Source organism: Sapajus apella, unplaced genomic scaffold (assembly GCF_009761245.1).
Source record: "Sapajus apella isolate SASKATOON/1434 unplaced genomic scaffold, GSC_monkey_1.0 scaffold130, whole genome shotgun sequence".
NCBI lineage: Eukaryota > Metazoa > Chordata > Mammalia > Primates > Cebidae > Sapajus > Sapajus apella.
In genome coordinates, this window is record NW_022437070.1 from 2,722,796 (window position 1) to 2,741,962 (window position 19,167).

At 52.9% G+C, this 19,167-nt stretch overlaps 1 protein-coding gene across 2 annotated transcripts in view; it reads right to left on the bottom strand.

Annotated features, from left to right (window-relative positions):
• Window positions 1–19,167, bottom strand: part of PPP1R37 (protein phosphatase 1 regulatory subunit 37) — a 54,039-nt gene that overhangs the window by 16,859 nt on the left and 18,013 nt on the right. The gene's annotated exons all lie outside the window — the stretch shown is intronic.

Consider the following 19,167-nt stretch of genomic DNA (forward strand, 5'->3'; position numbering starts at 1 on the left):
AGCTAGCCTTGAATCCCTTCTCCACGGTCGAACTTCTGCTCCACCTCCTTGCCAAGGTCTCCCTCAGGCAGATGAAGCTCCTCTCACACCTCTCTGCTGTCCTGGAGCAGTGATGGTACCCATCCTGGATGCCAATCAACATCATTCCTTTTGATGTTGGGGACACCCACATTATAAGACAACAGGCAGTCATCTTTATATTCTTCCCAGTAAAGATGTCAATACCAACCAGGTGGACCTTGGCGCGGCCATGCTTGCCAGTCTTCAAAGTAGACATCTCGACGATCTTATAGGGCCAGACTTTGAGCACCAGAAAGCCATTGTTACATAATGCTGAGCACTGCATTGGGAAGGAGGCCGAGGCCCCTGCATCTTCTGTCTCAAAGTCCAAATCATCTGCCATTTCAAAAGGCTTAGATTCCAACTCTGGCAAACACACTGACTCAACCCCGTCTGCTTGCTGCGAACACAACCGGTGCCTCTGAGCCTACTGCTGCTACTGCCGCTGCCTCTACCACCCTGCTGTGACTTTCGCAGGCATGGTCAGACTAGGCTCTGCAGAAACGACTCAACTCTGCCTTGTAGCACGAAGAATAATAGATGGTATATAAACAAAGGAGCCTGGACATGTGCAAATAAAACTTTATTTACAAACTCTGTCAGCTGGCCTGGGCTGCGGCTGCTATGGACTGTTAGCTGAGCTCCATCAAAGATCTTCTGGAAGGACATATAATAAACTAGATGGCTACTTTTAGGAAGGGGAGCTGGCAAAGCTGAAGGAGGACAGGGAGGAAAATTTACTTCTCTCTGTATACCTTTTCAAAAATGTTTATTTAATTTTATTGAAATTATTGTACATATTTATGAGGTACAGGTGATATGTTGATAAATGCATACAAACTGAGTTAGGGTAATCAGCATATCCATCACCGCGAACACTGATCATTTCTTTATGTTGAATCTTTATCCAGCTTTTTGTATCTTTTGAATACTTTGGCATATACAGGTACAGTCACGAGCCGCATAAAGACACTTCAATGACGGGCCGCATATGTAACCAGTGTTCCTGTAAGATTCCCCCACTACATTTTTATTGTCTCTCTCTCTCTTTTTTTTTTTTTTTTTTTGAGACAGAGTTTTATTCTTGTCGCCCAGAGGCACAATCTTGGCTCACTGCAACCTCCACCTCCTGGATTCAAGCAATTCTCCTTCCTCAGCCTCCTGAGTAGCTGAAATTACAGGTGCCTGCCACCACACCTGGCTAATTTTTTGTTTTAGTAGAGACAGAGTTTCACTATGTTGGCCAGGCTGGTCTAGAACTACTGACCTCATGATCTGCCCACCTTAGCCTCCCAAAGTGTTGGGATTAGAGGGATGAGCCACCGGGCCTGGCCCCTACTGTTGTCCCTTTTCTACGTTCATATACACAAACACTTACCACTGTTTAGAGCTGCGGAGGGTACTCAGTGCAGCCATGTGCTGTGAAGGTGTGTGGCCCGGGAGCACGAGGATATTCCAGGCAGCCCAGGTGTGCAGTAGGCTATGCCACCTAGGTCTATGTATGTCCACTAGGATGTTCACACGACCATGAAATCCCCTAACAACGCAGTTCTCAGAATGCATCGTCATTAAGTGATATAGGACCGCAGTATTACACAACTCACACATTAAGGTAAGAAAAACCACCACCACCAGCCCCTGTGCAGCCTGGCCCCAGGCCCTGCTCCTGGTGACTGTGCTCAGAAGGCTCCCATTCCTGAGGCTTCTGGCAGATAAAATCAACAGGACTTGGTCACCGCCACATGCACAGGGACAGGCAGGGTGGGGGGGGGAGAAGCTGGGAAGTATCTGGCTTCAAGCCTGGGTGACTGGATAGCTGGTGGAGTCCCAAGCCAGGGAACACCACAACACATGGAAATGGACAGAGATGTCATCTTCTACTGACAGCATGGAGGCAAATATTATTTACATAATTTCAAAAGAGAGAAGAAACGCTCATTGTGGCATTTTCCGGAATTCTCAAGCCGGGGAGGTAGCGCAAGGGTGCAATAAAGTCATACCGGAAAACCAGGCCTGAGCTCTTGCTCACGACAGTAAATAACCATCAACATGGCAGAGTCCCATTGCCCCACAGCATGCATTCACGAGGGGCTCAAAGCCAGAGGCCTGGGATCCAGTCCCCACTCTGCTGCCTAACAGCACAGAGTGGTGACCGCCCTGCACCTCCTTGCTGCGTCACCAGCACTTCCTCCAGGAGGGTGTGGTGAGGTTACTCAGCCTGGCACTCAGCACTGCAGGACACACAGGAAGGGCCCCTGTTCCTGCCCCCCAGAACTGTGTATTACAGTTACTGCCACCACTCTGTGCCTGCCACATACACCTATCCCACAAGGGGGCACCATCATCATCGTTCCACCTCACAGGTTCCACAGGCATCTCAGCTGGAGTCTCATGGCAGGTGGGTGACCGACCCATGCGGGACAGCGTCTCCACGAGCAGCCTGGAACCTGACTCTCCATGCTTGTCTGAACCTCTATGACTTGAGCACCCTCTTGCCCTGTCCAGGTGGTTGACCTGCACAACTTCGGGCAAAAGCCAGGGGGTCTGGGCCACCTGCCCCGAAGCCTGTGCACCTGCAGCAGCCCCACGGGTAGAGATTTCAGATCAGGTGAGACACTCATCCTACAGGGAGCTCTGCCTTGGTGTGGGGTCTGTGAAAGGACAAAGGGCCTGAGGCCAGAATGGCCCACTTCTCCTCTGTCTCCTGCTGGGTGGACCAGCCTTGGTCATGCCATCTCTCTCACCTCAGGACCCTGGGCAGGCCTGTCCACATTACCTTGACTCCCCGCTGTCCTCCTGAAAGGTTCTAGGAGTGGACAGGTGCCCTGTCCCACAGCCTCTGATACACTGACTGGCCAGGGGCAAGAAGGTTACAGAGCCAGCCACAGCCAGTCCTAAGGCCTGAGATGGAACTCTCTTCCCACTGAAGTGGTTAAGACGGCACGCTATTTCTAAAGCTACTGGCAGCCATCCCTGCACCCACCAGGGTGGAGCAGCCTCCCGAGAATGAAGCCAGCTCAGAGGAAAGCCAAGCTCAGAGATTAAAGAGACACTGTTTGAGACCCTGGATCCAGCCAGGCCTGACACCACACTATTCAGGACCCTTCAGATCGATCAGACAAGTCTCCTCTTCTTGCTTCAACCATTCTGTGTCAGGCTTCAACTACAGGAGACTTCCAGCTTAGGTACCATCTTTCCTCTCATCTGGTAAACATTTCCCAAAACCTGTTTTTTTTGGGGGGGTCCCCGTCTGTCACCCAGGCTGAAGTTCAGTGGCTCAATTATAGCTCACTGCAGCCTTGCACTCCTGGGCTCAAGTGATCCTCCCACCTCAACCTCCAGAGTAAGTGGGACTATAGGCATGCCCCACCATGCTTGGCTAGTTTTCTTTTTTCTTTTAAGTAGAAATGGGGTCTCACTCTGTTATATAAATTGGTTTAGAACTCCTGGGCTCAAGTGATCCTCCTGCCCCAGCCTCCCAAAATGTTGAGATTACAGGTGTGAGCCACCAAGCCCAGCCCCCAAAACCTACTCATGCCAAGCTCTGTGCTGGCGCTGGGGAGACAGGGATGGCTCTGACCTGGTCCCTGCCCTCCAGGGGTTCTTGTCTGCTGTGGAAGGAGCACACAGATGATGTGTGAGAGCAAGGAGGGGCTGTGCACGTACTGGACTCAGGCCAGGCAGACAGGCACAGTCAGGTCTCAGGGGCCACCTTTCAGCCTTGTCAAAAAATCTGGACCTCTCATGGGAGGATTTCTAGAATCACTGGGGAAAGAAAAAAGAAATTGAAAAATCTGGACCTCTCCACTCACTGGGCAACCTGCTCTGGTCACACTCCAAATTCTTCCCTTTCCCAGAAGGGCCTGGTGCTTCCAAGCACCTCACATTCTCCCTCCCCTTTACATATTACACGGTACATGCTCTCATTTCTTACTCCTTCTTCAATTCTCAGCTTGCGGGGGCCTTCTTCAGGAAGCCCTCCATGACCCCCACGGTAGGTCAGGCCCCACCCTGTAGGCTCCCGTCTCAGCCCTATCCCCTCTGAGTTGTCACCATCTGGTGATCTGTTTATCTCCCCCACTGGGGACCAGGCCTGACCTGGTCTCCTTCCTAGGACTATGAGCTCCAGGAAGACAGCATGGGGTGGTCTGTGGTCCACACTGTTTCCCCAACATTGCCCCGCACGGAGCCAGGCACAGAGAAAGGGCCAAGACAGGCACAAAGAAGATGAATGAGTGGACAGAAGAGGAGCTCACATCTGGCCACTGCAGTAGACCCTGAAGGTGAATGGGGCATTCTGAGGAGGGGCCCAGTCTCCATGTTTAGGAAGATTACTGAGGGGACTTGGAGGGAAGGCCCAGTGAACAAGGAAGCCTGCAGGCAGGGGAGAGGGATGCCCGGGCCTTGAAACTGCACGAAGCTACTCAGGTAGTGAAACATGCTCTAAAATTCTAAAACATGCCCTAAAGCGCTCCCTGCACAAAATGGCTCGAGCAGCTGTTTATCGAACCCCTTCCCTACCAGGCACTCTGCCAAACACTTGATTACTGCATTTAATCCTCATCATAATCCTGCAGAGTAGGATTTCCAGCCTCCACCATGCTACAGAGGAGATGGTCTTCCGAGGCCACACCTCCAGGAGGGGCTGAGGGAGGCCTGAACCAGGGCTGTCTCTGTCCTGCATCAGTGCGCTGAAGTCCTCGGGCCCCTGGCTTCAAACCGAACAGGCAGGTTGTGGGGGCCTAGAAATGCAGCCTTCTCCAACCTCAAGACAGAGAAACTGCCAGAGAGACTTTCTCTGTTGGGTTTCCAGGATGTGAAGAACAGGTCCTGGCTCTCAGCAGGGCTGCCCTCCTAAGTTTCTTCCTGATGCCTGTAGGAAGACCCAACCTCCAGAGGCCCTTTGCAGGTGCCAGTGCTGGGCAGGAGAGCTGTGGGCACCTGGCCCAGCCTGGGGTGCACTCACCCCTGGGACAGCCCCCAAATGTCTCTAATAGACAGTGGTCCCATCCTCCACAAGCTAGCTCTGTCCCAGAGCCTTCTGCACAGTCAGGGAGACAAATCCAGGGGCAGTGGCAGAACTGTATCAGGCTATGAGAGAAAGAGGGAGGGAGGGAGGGGACAGGAAGGCAGGGAGGACGGCCAGGCTGGATGAGCTGCAGAGGGAGGCACCTGAAAAAGTCTCAGAGGCGGCAAAGATGCAAAAGGTGTCCCTGGCAGAGGGAACTTTGTGAAGAAAGTGCAGGTGCAGGAGGCTGCCCGATACATCCAGCAGTGAGCTACACAGGTGGGGACCTGGAGTGTGAGACGAGAGGTGTCGGCAAGGAGGCTGGAGGGGCTGGGGTCCTGCTTAGGAAGCAGGGGAGGCAACATGCACTTGGGAGAGCTGCACAGCCAGACCTCGCCTACGGGCACTGGGGAGGGGCTGCTACAGTCACTGAGGTCCTGATTCTTGCCAGTGACAGAGCCACCTGGACACAGTGCCTCAGGGCCTTGGCACCCGTCACCTCCTGCCCAGAGCACCCCTCTTTCTCACATTCCCACAGCTCCCTCCCTCCCTGCCTGCAGGTCTCCACTCCCAAGTCACCTCCTCAAAGGTTTTCCCTGGTCACCCTCCGAAGAGTCAGCCCCTTTATCACTATGAATCCCTGCTTCCTTCTCTAGCTGGCATTTCTCATGACCTAGCAGGAAGCATAATAATCTTGCGCATTTATGCTATGATAAGGGAAGAACTCTTACCCCTTTTCCACAGAAATATCCTCAGAAGGGTCTTTACTGGGCACACAGTAAGTGCTCAATAAATATGTATTGACTGAATGAACACGAAGGTGGGGCTGGGGTGGGTCTCTGAAGTCAGCACAGGTCTAAGTCCCCAACTCAGACAGGACCAGCTGGGTAAACTCAGGGACGGTCCCTTCTTGTCTATGGCAGGCTTCTGGGTGCCCTGCACTCAGACAGTGAAGGTGTGCACATGATGAAGTCACGTATGGGTGTGCTCAACCCAGAGCCAGCCTGGGGCAAATGCCTGCTGCGCACCTTCACTGGACGTCTAGTTCCTTCCTGCGCTCCCACAATGCCGTGGCCTGAGTTGGGAAGCAGGAGAGGGATAGAACCATACAAGGCCTCCTGGGGCCTGAAATAAGGAGGAGGAGGCAGAAGAGCACCCACAGAGCTTTCTGTGGGAGCCCCACGCACCCGAGGCCTCACTATCTCTGCAGACGCGCTGTTGCATGGTCTCTGTCCCTGCAAAACCACACAGCTACACCAGCCATGTGCAGACTGTCCTCACTCTCACCTCCAAGCCCTTCCCCAGGCTGCTCCACACAGAATCAGAGTCTCATCAGTCACGTGAGGCTCAATGCAGCCGGATTCCCAGGGCCAGGCATTTCACATGGGAGTATCTTTACTAAAGGGGGTCCAGGGCAGGCTGATGTGTACTCAAACCCAGATCTCTAAGTCCAATCCTAGAGCAACTGCAGAATGACACCCATGGAGGCCCCAGCTACCCCAGAGGTCCCTTGAGAGCAGGGATCATACCAGCCACTCGCCTCTGGACTCCCTGTATACACTCCATGTGGCAGCCTACACACCTCTCAGGTCTTTGCGTGAGGACTCTGTATATTCACTGCATGGCACAGGTCAGGTTTCCTGGGTGGGGAAGGCTCTTCTTGCCTCTGGCCTTCTTCCTGTATTTGGGGAGCTCCCTTCCTAAGGAATCCAGTGGCCTCACTCCCGCCCATCTGAGAGCCCAGGTGTCTACCTGCTGGTGACATCCTCCCCACACATTCCCTTGCTACAAACCCTGCAGGGGTCTGTTTCTGGACTTACAGGCGAAAGACACTGCTGACACATGCACTGCCTCTCAGCCTCTCACAGGGGGAGACAGACGCCCTGAGGAGGAAAAGTCCCTCATCCCAGAGTGGGAGTGTGAATCCAGGTCTGTGCTTCTGACCCCCTCCTTCCAGCCACTGCCCCGTATGTCCAAATACTGATCATCCCCACCCTCTCCCACCACCCTCACAATCCCTGGAGGCACTCAGCAGAGAAAGATGGAGGAAGAGAACACACACTGCTTGTGGCCTTTCTACTGTGCTTCATCAGTGGAGCTGTAACTTTGCACCTAGTTCCAAGACTAAGTGATTGACACACTTGATCTCGTTTCCAGTTCCTAACAGCCTTGAGAAGTCAAAATTACTTCCCCAACTTTCCAGAGGAGGCTTAGAGATGAAAAAGGACCTGACCAAGGACATGGTTTCCTCTCAAAGCCAATTTGGCAAGACCAGTCAAAAGTGCAAATGTGCCAAGCATGGTGGCTCACGTCTGTAATCCCAACACTTTGGGAGGCCGAGGCCAAGGCAGGCGGGTTACCTGAGGTCAGGAGTTTGAGACCAGCATGGTCAACATGGTGAAACCCTGTCTCTACTAAAAATACAAAAATTAGCTGGGTATGGTAGCGCACACCTTTAATCCCAGCTACTCAGGAGGCTGAGGCAGGAGAACTGTCTGAACCTGGGAGATGGATGTTGTAATGAGATAGAGTCACCGCGCTCCAGCCTGGGCAACAGAGCGAGACTCCACCTCAAAAAAAAAAAATGCATTTACCCTTTGATCCAGCAATTCCACACCTGGAGATTAATCGTGCAGGTATGCTTGCAAAGATGCAAAATCACATACATGTAAAGATAGTCACTGCAGCAGTTTGCAAACGCAGAACTGAAACCGACCCCAATATCCACCAACAGGTACCAGCCAGTAACCCACACTCCATCCACACAGTGGAACACTGCAGCCACAGAGAATGAGTGTGCGCTCTCTGAGCCAACAGGGAACGGTTTTCCTCAAGACACAAATGAAAAAAGCAAGGTGCAGAACAGTGTGCTCATGAATGCTACCTTTTATGCAAGAAAGGGGGAAAATAAAAAAATCTGTGCTCATCATTTAAAAGCAAATGAACACAGAGATGGAGTAGCCAGTGAAGTAGCCCAGGAACCAGTGAACAAAGAAGGACCTGAGCCCCTTCTCCGGGCCTCTGGGGGACCCCCTTCTAAGGCAGTGGCCTCCTTTAACCAGGATGACTAATCGGGTGCTGGGGGTGGAGCTGGCTCTTCTCTGAGCGCCACACCCAGCAACCCCTCACAGGTTCAGAGCCACAAGAGAGCACAGCCTCTATGTGGCCACTTTCCCAGTGGTCTGATCCTGAGTCTGGGGCAGAAGACAGTGGAGGACAGAGGGTGCTGGCTTGGGGCCGAGTGTTCCCACTGTTTCAGAAGCAATGTGTAGGTAAAATGATAACTATCTTAGAAGTGCTGCAAAATAACGCGGGTGACAGTGGCATGGGGATAGACAGGCACAGACCAGTCACGTAGTCTCAATTCTGAAGCTGGAAAGCAGTCCATCGGGCTCATTATACTTTCTTATGTCTGAAAATGTCCATCAAAAAACAGTTAAACGGGCCAGGCGCGGTGGCTCATGCCTGTAATACCAGCACTCTGGGAGGCTGAGGCCGGCAGATCACCTGAGGTCAGGACTTTGAGACCAGCCTGGCCAACATGGTGAAACCCCACCTCTACTAAAAATACAAAAATTAGCTTGGTGTGGTGACATATGCCTGTAATCCCAGCCACTCGGGAGGCTGAGGCAGGAGAATCTCTTGAACCTGGGAAGCAGATGCTGCAGTGAGCTGAGATCACACTACTGTACTCCAGCCTGGGTGACAGAAAGCAAGACTCCATCACAAAAAAAAAAAAAAAAAAAAATTAGCCAGGCATTGTAGTGCATGCCTGGAATCCCAGCTACTCGGGAGGCTGAGGCGGGAGAACCGCTTGAACCCAGGAGGTGGAGGCTGCAGTGAGCGAGATCACGCCACTGCACTCCAGCCTGAGTGATAGAGAATGAGACTCTGGCTGAAAAAACAAAAAACAAAAAACAAAAAAAGTTAAATGATAAAAAGAAAAGCAGCAGTTACTGCTGCTGGTGGCCCACAAGGAGCCAAGAGACAGCAGGTGGGCTGGGAGGGAAGTCAGGCTCCAAGGAAAGTCTCTCATGACAGCATTAGTTATACAGCCCAGCCCGGCTGTGGTGGCAGCCACCTGGGTGGCTCCCTGGGGCCTGGCCAGCAGATGCTCAGTGAACATGGGCTGAAGGAAGGAAGGAACCGCCATGCCCACACCCTGAGGGACAGGACAGCCAGATGGACGGTTGGCAAAGGAGAACTCTGAGGCACATGGTGAGGGGTGGCAGGAAGCTGGGGCTCCTGGCATAAGCCTGTAACTATGGTGTCCCAACGTTCGGCGGTAAGCCCACCGACAGCTGCCATTTACTACGCAGTGACCTCAGGCAACCCCCTTATGTGCCCAAGCTCACTGAAACCCTAGGACATCCCTGGGAAGGGGATACGATTGGGACCCACAACCCAAGACAAGGAAGAGGAGGGTCAGAGAGATCACATCCCTGAGTGACCACACAGGTCACACACTGTGGGGATCCTCCTCTTTCACTGCTGAGCTACTACAGCCTTCAGAGTCAGCCTCCTAAAGGAGACTCCAAAGTCAGCTGTGGCTACTCAACTGCCTTCCAAGAGCAACATCTTCAGACGCCCTGTGACACTGGTCACAGGCCCTGGGCTTCCCGCCCACCCTGCACCGGGGAACCCTCTCCCCTGCTAGACTGGGAGCTTCCCCGGGCACTCTTGGGGATAGCAGCTGGGTGCCGGCAGGCCTGGACACAGAAAGGGGCAGTGATACCAGCCAGCCCGAGGGGAGGGCTGCAGCTGCCTCTGCAAGCAGTCAGAAGCCAAGGCGGTGACCTCTGGCCACTGAGCCTGTTTGGAAAAACCTCTGCCTGTGACTCCTTGGGAAAAATGAAGACACGCTGGTGGTGAGCTCTTCTTCCCAGTGAACAACCATTGGGCAACCTCCACCTCCACCAACCTCTCAGTAACCCAGAGGCCTGCAAAACGCGGACCGCACAGGGGGCTGGAGCTGTAGGGCTGAAGAGCGCACATTCGCCAGCAGCCTCGGGCTCATCATCATCAACAATGCCCAGGACGGGCACTGGCTGACGGAGCCAGGCTCCTGCAGGTGCTGCTCTAGGGCCACCTCCACTGCCTCACTCTTGCAGCCCGGTCTACGAGCTGCCCTAAGCTTTTGCTCAGGCGGCACTGGCTAGGGTGGGACGGCTGGGACAATTTCTAGGTTGGGTTTCCCACGACCAGTCAGCACTTCAGAACTATATGCTTATGGCAGGCACACAGGAGACCTGGTGGGGACCAGTATGTAGGGAGACTCCCTGAGATCACCCCCTACTGTGGAAGCAAAACCCATGTCCTGTGCAGTTCCCGCCATTCAGACCCGAGGCAGACACACCATCGGCTTAGGAGATGTGCTGAGGAATAGGCCAGCTGCTGCCACAGACTTTCACTCTGCACTGAGAGTAAAACCTCAACTCCTCAGCCCAGGACAAGGCCCCCTGATCCAGCCCTCCGCCTGGGCTCATCATGGGCTCACGCACGCCTCCCAGCCACTCCTCGGGCTCTGTGGTTTGTTCCTGCCTCTGGGTCTGCAACTGCTCTTCCCTCCCCAGACAGCTTCCCTCCTCTCCTGAAGCTGACTTGTCATTCAGGTCTCAACTCAAAAGTCACCTCATGGCCAGGCGCAGGGGCTCACGCCTGTAATTCCAGCACTTTGGGAGGCTGAGGCAGGCAGATCACTTGAGGTCAGGAGTTTGAAAGCAGCCTGACCAAATCTGGTGAAACCCTGTCTCTACTAAAAATAAAAAAATCAGCCAGGTGTGGTGGCAACCACCTATAGTTCCAGCTACTAGGGTGGCTGAGACAGGAGAATTGCTTGAACCCAGAAGACGGAGGTGCAGTGAGCCAAGATCGCACCACTGAACTCCAGTCTGGGCAAAAACAGCAAAACTCCATCTCAAAAGAAAAGAAAAGAAAAAAGTCTCCTCTGAGAAGCCTCTCCTGACCCCTTTCTATAGCAGCACTCCACCCCCATCCCACACACACACCCAAGATACACACACGCCCAGGCAACGCTCCACCTGCCCTGTCTCCTCACCAGACACATGCAAATCTCTAAGGATCTACTTGCTCATTCTGTCCTAGACCAAGGGCTCCCTGAGTCTAGGGACGTCACGTGGTGTCTGTCACTGTGAGTTTGTGAATGAATGAATGCACTGACTCACTCTGTGAAATGAAGACAACTTCCACCCTTCCCTTCTCCCCAGAGAACCACAGGCTGGAGGGGAGGGAGCTCGCAGTGCGTCCTGGAAAGTTAACCCACTCAGGAGAGGCTGGGACGGCCAGTCCTTCCCTCTCAGACCCCCATGCCCTCCTTAGGCCTGCTGAGGGGCCGTGAGTCCTGCAGCTTCCTGGGTGAGAGGAGCTGCTCTCTGTCCTTCCATGGAGGGGGGCACCACCACTCAGCCAGCGGGTGCCATGGCCACGTGCTGCAGGACGGCCAGCTGCAGAGGGTGGGCTGAGCTTACATAACCAACAAGGAGCCAGGCCTCCAGACCCCAGGCCTCAGGCAGGGGCGTGGGCAGGGCCTGCCCACTCCAGTGAAGGGTGCAGATGGCAGGTGCCACAGGCCTGCCTTCCTTCCTCCTCATCCTGACCTTCCCAGCTGCCTGCCCCAGCTGAAGATCCTGTTACAGAAACACACGCAGTCAGAACACACCCACGGCTTTCCAAGTCTCCTGTGATGGAAGGAACCAGGCAGATTGGGCACGACTTCCCTCATGCCAGAGTGCCTCACACACAGCAGGGGTGTGGTAAGGCCAGTGGCAGGCTTGGATGAAAGGGGAAGTCAAGGCCTTAATCCCTGGGTCCCCAGCCACACAGAGCGCGCTAAGCACCCAAGTTCCCCCTGTGTGACATGCAACCTTTTTTTTTGGGGGGAGACGGATTCTCACTCTGTTGCCAGGCTGGAGTGCAGTGGCGCGATCTTGGCTCACTGCAACTTTTGCCTCCCGAGTTCAAGCAATTCTCCTGCCTCAGCCTCCTGAGTAGCTGGGACTATAGGCGCGCACCACCACATCCAGCTAATTTTTGTATTTTTAGGAGAGACAGGGTTTCACCACGTCAGCCAGGATGGTCTCTATCTCTTGACCACATGATCCGCCCGCCTTGCCCTCCGAAAGTGCTGGGATTACAAACAGGTGTGAGCCACAGCCAGCCACAACTTTTAATAATAAATTAGTATTAGGAACAATGCCAAGCACTTACGCATATTACCTCATTTACTCTCTTCAACAACCCTAAGAGATAGGGTTTATTATCACCATTTCAAATGGGGAAACTGAGGAACCTACCTAAGGCCACAGAACCAGTAAAAGTCAGAGCTGGGATTCAGCCTGAGCAGTCTATGGCTCCACAGTCCTCATTCTTAGCCAAACACTTGACCTTTCTGTTCATACCACAGTTTAGGGTACAGCTGTCCCTCTCCCACACTTTCCTAAGGGGGAAACTGAGGCACACAGAGATGAGCATATTCCAAAGACACACAGCACAGGCAGGCCTAACTTTAAAGCCTTTTCATCTGGCTGGGGGACCCCATGCCTCACTGAATAGTTTAGGGTATCCAATACCCTGACCTAAGCCAGATATTACCCACCAGCCTTGCCACCGTCTCCTCTGTTCCAGCCTTGGTTTATTTCCTTCCAGACCCTTCTCTGAATCTGCAATGGAGCTGTTTGATGGTTGGCCAACTTATCTCCCACACCTCCCTCTCTCTGGACAGGGAGCCTGGAAAGCAGGACCGGGTTGTCTTGCCACTGCTGTGTCCTCAGTACAGGACTGGGCACTGAGTTCAATACTGGCTGCATGCATGCCTGAGCCACTAAGAAACACAACCAATCCTGTGGTGGAGACTAATGACACCCTCAGAACACAAGTGCCCAAGACTGTCCCCTAGCCCAGGGCTTTCTGCTGGGATATGTGTGTGTTGGGGGAAGGGGCGCAGTCTGGGGATTCCTTTGTGGCTTCCACGAGCTCCCAGCTGGAGGGAGCCTCCCAAAGGGATGTACACATCTGAGGACACTGGTGACTTTCTGCCTTGTGATGCAAATGCAACTTTTTAAAATTTTATTTATTTTTGGTGAAGAGAGGGTCTCATTTGCTGCCCAGGGTGGTCTTGAACTCCTGGCCTCAAGCAATCCTCTTGCCTCAGCCTTCCAAAGAGCTGGAATTTAGGTGTGAGCCACTAAGCCCAGTCTGTGAATGCATCTTCTTCTTCTTTTTTTTTTTTTTCAGACGGAGTTTCGCTCTTGTTACCCAGGCTGGAGTGCAATGGCACGATCTTGGCTCACCGCAACCTCCGCCTCCTGGGTTCAGGCAATTCTCCTGCCTCAGCCTCCTGAGTAGCTGGGATTACAGGCACACGCCACCATGCCCAGCTAATTTTTTGTATTTTTAGTAGAGACGAGGTTTTACCATGTTGACCAGGATGGTCTCGATCTCTTGACCTCGTGATCCACCCGCCTCGGCCTCCCAAAGTGCTGGGATTACAGGCTTGAGCCACCGCGCCCGGCCGTGAATGCATCTTCTAAACACATGAAGCAGCAGCCTAGCGAGGGCAAGGCCTTTGGAGTCAGACTTTGTACTTGGAGCTGCCTCTTTGGGGTGTCTGCAGAACCTCCTTCTCTAAAAACTTCCCCCCACCCCAACAAGGGTGGCTGGCCCTCTACCACCCATTTGACAAGGAGAATGTGGGGTCCTAGCTAAGCCTGCATGAGCTGCCTGGGTCAGGGAGTTGGCCCGGGTGGTCCCGCTCCAGCCACCAGGAGGGTCGGGCTTGTGTGGCCCACAGCTAGCCCAGTGGAAGAAAAAGTTCTGAAGAGAGAAAGAGGAACAAGGAGTGCAGGTGGTCCAGAGGGCAGGTGCCAGGCCTGGTTCCTGCCGGCTTTCAGGACCCCTGGGAACAGGCAGAGGCCTGGCCTCCATCCGGTGAACACTCTCATTCACCTCCTGTGATCCAAAGTGGATTCTGGCCCTGATAACTCAACAGACCCCAAATGTGACAGGCAAAGGCTCTCCACCTTTCATGGCTGAGTCTCCTCATCTGCAAAATGGAGCCGATGAGACTGACAATGACACACAGACTTCTAAAAACAGCCACTGAGCTCCCTTGTGGAAAGGTCTAGCGTGGGGCTGGCGCTTGGCAAACGGAAGCCGCTGTCACCGCAGGGCCTGACGCTTCAGCAGCGCCCAGGAGAGTGGGTGCTGGATGAGCAAAGAGCAAGCAGAGCCGCCAGCTCAGCCAGGGGCCTGCCAATCACCACCCCACCTGCTGTCTGCACCTGCCCCGGGCTCCAAAACACTGGCCACACCCACTCCTTCTGCCCTGTGACAAATAATTACCCAGGGCTGGGCACCTGAGGGTACAAAAGTGAAGATCTAGGGATAAATAAGCAGCAAGAGCGGCCAGGGGTGGGAGAGAAGAACTCCCTGAGGGAGCTCGTGGGTGGGGGTGGAAGGGAGCAACGACTCAGGAACAAAGGGAGCCATGGCCCCGGGCTGACCCTGCCTCCCCAACTCAAAAGCACCCATGGGGTCAAGTAATTCTGGTCCTCAGTCTACCCATCTGCAGATTTGCCACCAAGAGTCAAGAGGACAGGAGGCAAAGCTCTCTGCATGCACGGCGCCCACAGACAGGCTCTGCTACCATTGTGCAGGGCAAGGGGCCGGGCTCTGGGGTCTGGCTGCCTAGGAGTGAAGTTCAGATTTGCCACTGACTAGCTGGGCAGGGAGGCTGGGTCTGTCTTTCATTAGTAAAATGGGGCAGCAATTCCACCTACCTCATAGAAGACAGATCGGATAGAACCAGCTGATGCACAGAGGGCTCAATGCCATGGGTGGCACCCAGTGGAAGTTCAGCCAACGCTAGCTATTAAGGGCCCACAGTGGTCCCCACACAGCCCTGACTGCTCTGGGACTGTGTAAGAAGGCTGACCCTTTCCACTGTTTTTGTAAGAGTATGCACGTCTTCCTGCCCTCACCCGTTTCAGAAAAGACACGCCAACACTTGAGCTCCAGAAGGCCGGGTGGGCCTCACATTTCTCTGTCAGGACTCTGCAGGCCGCACAGCCCCAGCCCCGCACACTATGGAAAGGGTGTGCGGTTAGACAATGACTCTTCTCTAAGCTGCCGAGGGCAGGAGCCGTGGCCCCTCCCTCTGCCACAGAGCCCAGTACATACAGGTAAAGGAATCTTGGACACTCACAGATTGGGGAAAGTACAAGGCTTTGGGCTTACATGGCCTTGGGGTCCAGCTGTTACGCCAGAAACTCCTGGATACCGGAATCCATTTCTTCCTCTTGATCCCAACTGCCTCAAACTCAATAGTACCTGCTTCACCGAGCACCTGCTCTGTGCCCTAGGCAGGGTCATGCTGAAAACAGTGTCCAAGACAATCCTAACCCTGGTCCCTGTCCACACAGGGCTCCTAGTCCAGTGGAGGAGGCAGACTCATCCCCAGACAGTGACAAGCCAGAGTAGGCAGAGAAAGGGCAAAGGGGACCCCTAACCTGGTGTAGGTGTCGGGGTTGTCCTGAAAGAGGAACCTCACTGGAGGACAGGAACTGTGAGTCTTGTGCACAGTGCCCACCAGAACATAACTGCACCAGGCACACAGCATGCGCTCCCCTAAGTACCTGCTAAAGGAAAGAGAGCCGGGAAGGAGACTGCTGGAGAATGTGCGGGAGTCAGGAGACCTACTTCAGAAAGACCGGCTTTACCTTGTGAAGCTGAATGCACTCATCAACTATGACCGGCAATTCCGCTCCTAGCTCCAGACTATGAGAAATTCTTGCTCATACCCCAGGTGAAATGTATCAGAAGGTTGCCAGGTGTGCACGTTAGTGATACCAAAACTGGAAACAAGCCGGGCACAGTGGCTCGTGCCTGTAATCCCACCACTTTCAGAGGCCAAGGCAGGTGGATCACTTGAGGTCAGGAGTTCGAGACCAGCCTGACCAACATGGTGAAACTCTACCTCTACTAAAAACACAAAAAAATTACCCAGGTGTGGTGACAGGCACTTGTAATTCCAGCTTCGGAAGGCTGAGACAGGAGAATTGCTTGAATTCAAGATGCAGAGGTTGCAGTGAACCAAGATCGTCCCACTACACTCCAGCCTGGGCAACAGAGGGAGACCCTATCTCAAAACATAAAAAATAAAAAAGGCAAGGCCCAGGAATCTACTCACAACACAATACCATATTTATGAAACTCAAAAACAGGCAGAACTAAACACCATGCTTTTCAGCATGCAGACATGGTTGATCAAACTTGCAAAAGGGCTGCCTGATAAGCTTTTCCCTTTTTATTAAAACTGACACACCTCTTCCACCCCTGAAAAAAATTAAAAACACAGAATAACAAAGACAACAATCAGGATGGCAGCTGCAAAGCTTTAGGCTCCCACCACCCACCCAGAGGCAGAGGTGAGCTAATGGCAATGTTTTCACTCTGAAATTGGGAGGAAGGCTCACAGGTCTTCAACATACTACACTTCAACAACTTGCATGTACATTACATACATATTCCATATGCCAAGAAGAGAAATGGGCCAGGCAAGGTGGCTCATGCCTGTAGTCCCAGGACTTAGGGAGGCTGAAGCAGGTGGATCACCTGAGGTCAGGAGTTCGAGACCCGCCTAGCCAACAAAGCAAAACCCGGTCTCTACTAAAAAAATACAAAAGTTAGTCAGGCATGGTGGTGCGTGCCTGTAATCCCAGCTACTCAAGAGGCTGAGGCAGGAGAATCACTTGAACCCAGGAGGCGGAGGTTGCAGTGAGCCAAGATTACATGAATGCACTCCAGCCTGGGCGACAGAGTGAGACTCTGTCTCAAAAAAATAATAATTAACAATAATTGGAGGCCAAGGTGGGTGGATCACAAGATCAGGACTTCGAGACCATCCTGGCCAAGATGGTGAAACCCCATCTCTATTAAAAATACAAAAATTAGCCAGGCACAGTGACGGGCACCTGTAATTACAGGTACTCTGGAGGCTGAGGCAGGAGAATCGCTTGAACCTGAGAGGCGGAGGTTGTAGTGAGCTGAGATTGCACCACTGCACTCTAGCCTGGGCGACAGAGCAAGACTCCCTCTCAAAATAATAAAAATAGTAATAATAATAATAATTAAAAAGCAGAAGGGAGGGAAAAGAGTGTTGCAACAGACAGAAGAGCACAAGCAAAAGCTCAGAGGAGACAGAGCTCTAGGAGCCTTGGGGAACTAAAGGTCATTGTCAGGGTCAAATGAGGCATACAGGCAAGACAATCCAGCAGAAGATTCAGCAGAGCTGGGGGCACCAAGGTGCTTGACAAGGGTGTGCTAAGTCATTCAGTGGCTCAATGCTTCCTAGCACTGCCACCCACCCAAGTCCTCAATAGGTGACAGAGCCAGGCTTGGGAAAGGGGGGCCTCTGAGGAAAGCCCAGTGCTCATCAGGAGACATTCAGTCCTGCCAGAACCAGGCAGGCTATTTCGGGCCACCTGCCTCAGGCTTCTGGTCATGGGTACTAGATGGCCATCTGAATTCAGAGGCTTTGGGGGTGTTTTAGTTTAGAATTTTAGAAACTGTAAGCTGTTTACTGGTCAAGCAAAGGCTCAAGTGATGGAAGCCAAGTGCTTGGAATTTCTTACTGCCCACCCTCACTTTCCTCATCCATAACAAGAGGGTAATGCCACCAACACTCAGAGGTCTGTCTGAGAACTAATGAACACATTCATTCATTCATTCTTTATGCAACAACCTGGGCTAAGCAGACAGCAGTGAACAAAACAGGACCGGTCCCTGCCCTCAAGGACTAATTGTGAGGAACGCAAACAAATCACACAAAAATGTACCAGTTATAAGAAAAAATGTATATTATAGGGAAAAACAGAGGGGATACAAATTCAGATTTGGAGAAGGAGTTAGGAAAGACCCATAAGAGGAAGGAACATTTCAACTGAGACCTAAAAGATGAGTAAAAGTAAGAAATTTGGCCAAGTGCAATGGCTCATGGCTATAATCCCAGCAGTCTGGGAGGCCAAGGCAGGAGGATCGTTGAGCCCAGGAATTTGAGACCAGCCTGGGCAATAGTGGGAAACCCCATCTTTACAAAAAAAAAGCCCAAAATTAGCTAGAGGTAGTGGTATGTGCCCGTGGTCCCAGCTACTCAGAAGGCTGAGGTGGGAGGATCACTTGAGCCCAGGAGACCTAAGGTGCATTGAGCTATAACTGTGCCACTGCACTGCAGCCTCGGAGACAGAGCAAGACCGTCTCTCAAAAAAAAAAAAAAGAAATCCATGAATTCCTTCAAATATTTATCTAGTGCCTCTTCTATGTCAGGTGCTATTCTAGGTGCCAGGCTACATAGGTGAACAAAACAGCCAGACATCTCATCTCAAGAAGTTTACACTGGAGGGGACACGAGGCCAACAGGAGTCACACAAAAGTCAAGGCCACCCTTGTAGACAGAGGGAGAAGAGTCGGTTCTGAGGGGCCTCCAACTGGGCAGAGGGGCAGCAGAGCTGAGGCTGCAGATATAGGTGGGTGACAGATTCTCAGGGCAAAGAACAGTATTCCCAAAGGGTCGGGAAGCTATGGGAAGGAAACAGCACATGACACACGGGACCCTCATAGAGAGGGTGCTGACCACAGCTGTGGGAGACAAGGGAGTCTGGGCTCCTGCTGAAACCTGAGGCTCCTGGGACCTGCTGAGCCTCCATAGCTGTAGTGGGCTGGATGTGTCCAGGGACCCAGGCAAGGCTGCCCTGGCCTCTGCCATCTTCTGCAAAGGAGTGTGACCTCAGCAAGCGACCAATGACTCCAAGAAGCAGTTTCCTACAAAAATGAGGGACACTGCCCAGTTCACCAGGTCGCTTGGCCTGATACTCAGCAAACGGGGCTGCAGTTGTGGTTAGAGGGGACCCTCTGTAATCTGTTATTCCTTTTCCCAGGCTGGGCCTCCACTAAAGCACCCTCTCTTCTACACTGCACGGCCTCCAAGGCCTGGGTTGCCACTGCCTCCTCTGCCTTTTCTGAGGGCCCAAACTCTATGTTCCTCCATCCCAAGCTGTTCATGCTGAGATGGGGCTTTGCTATGA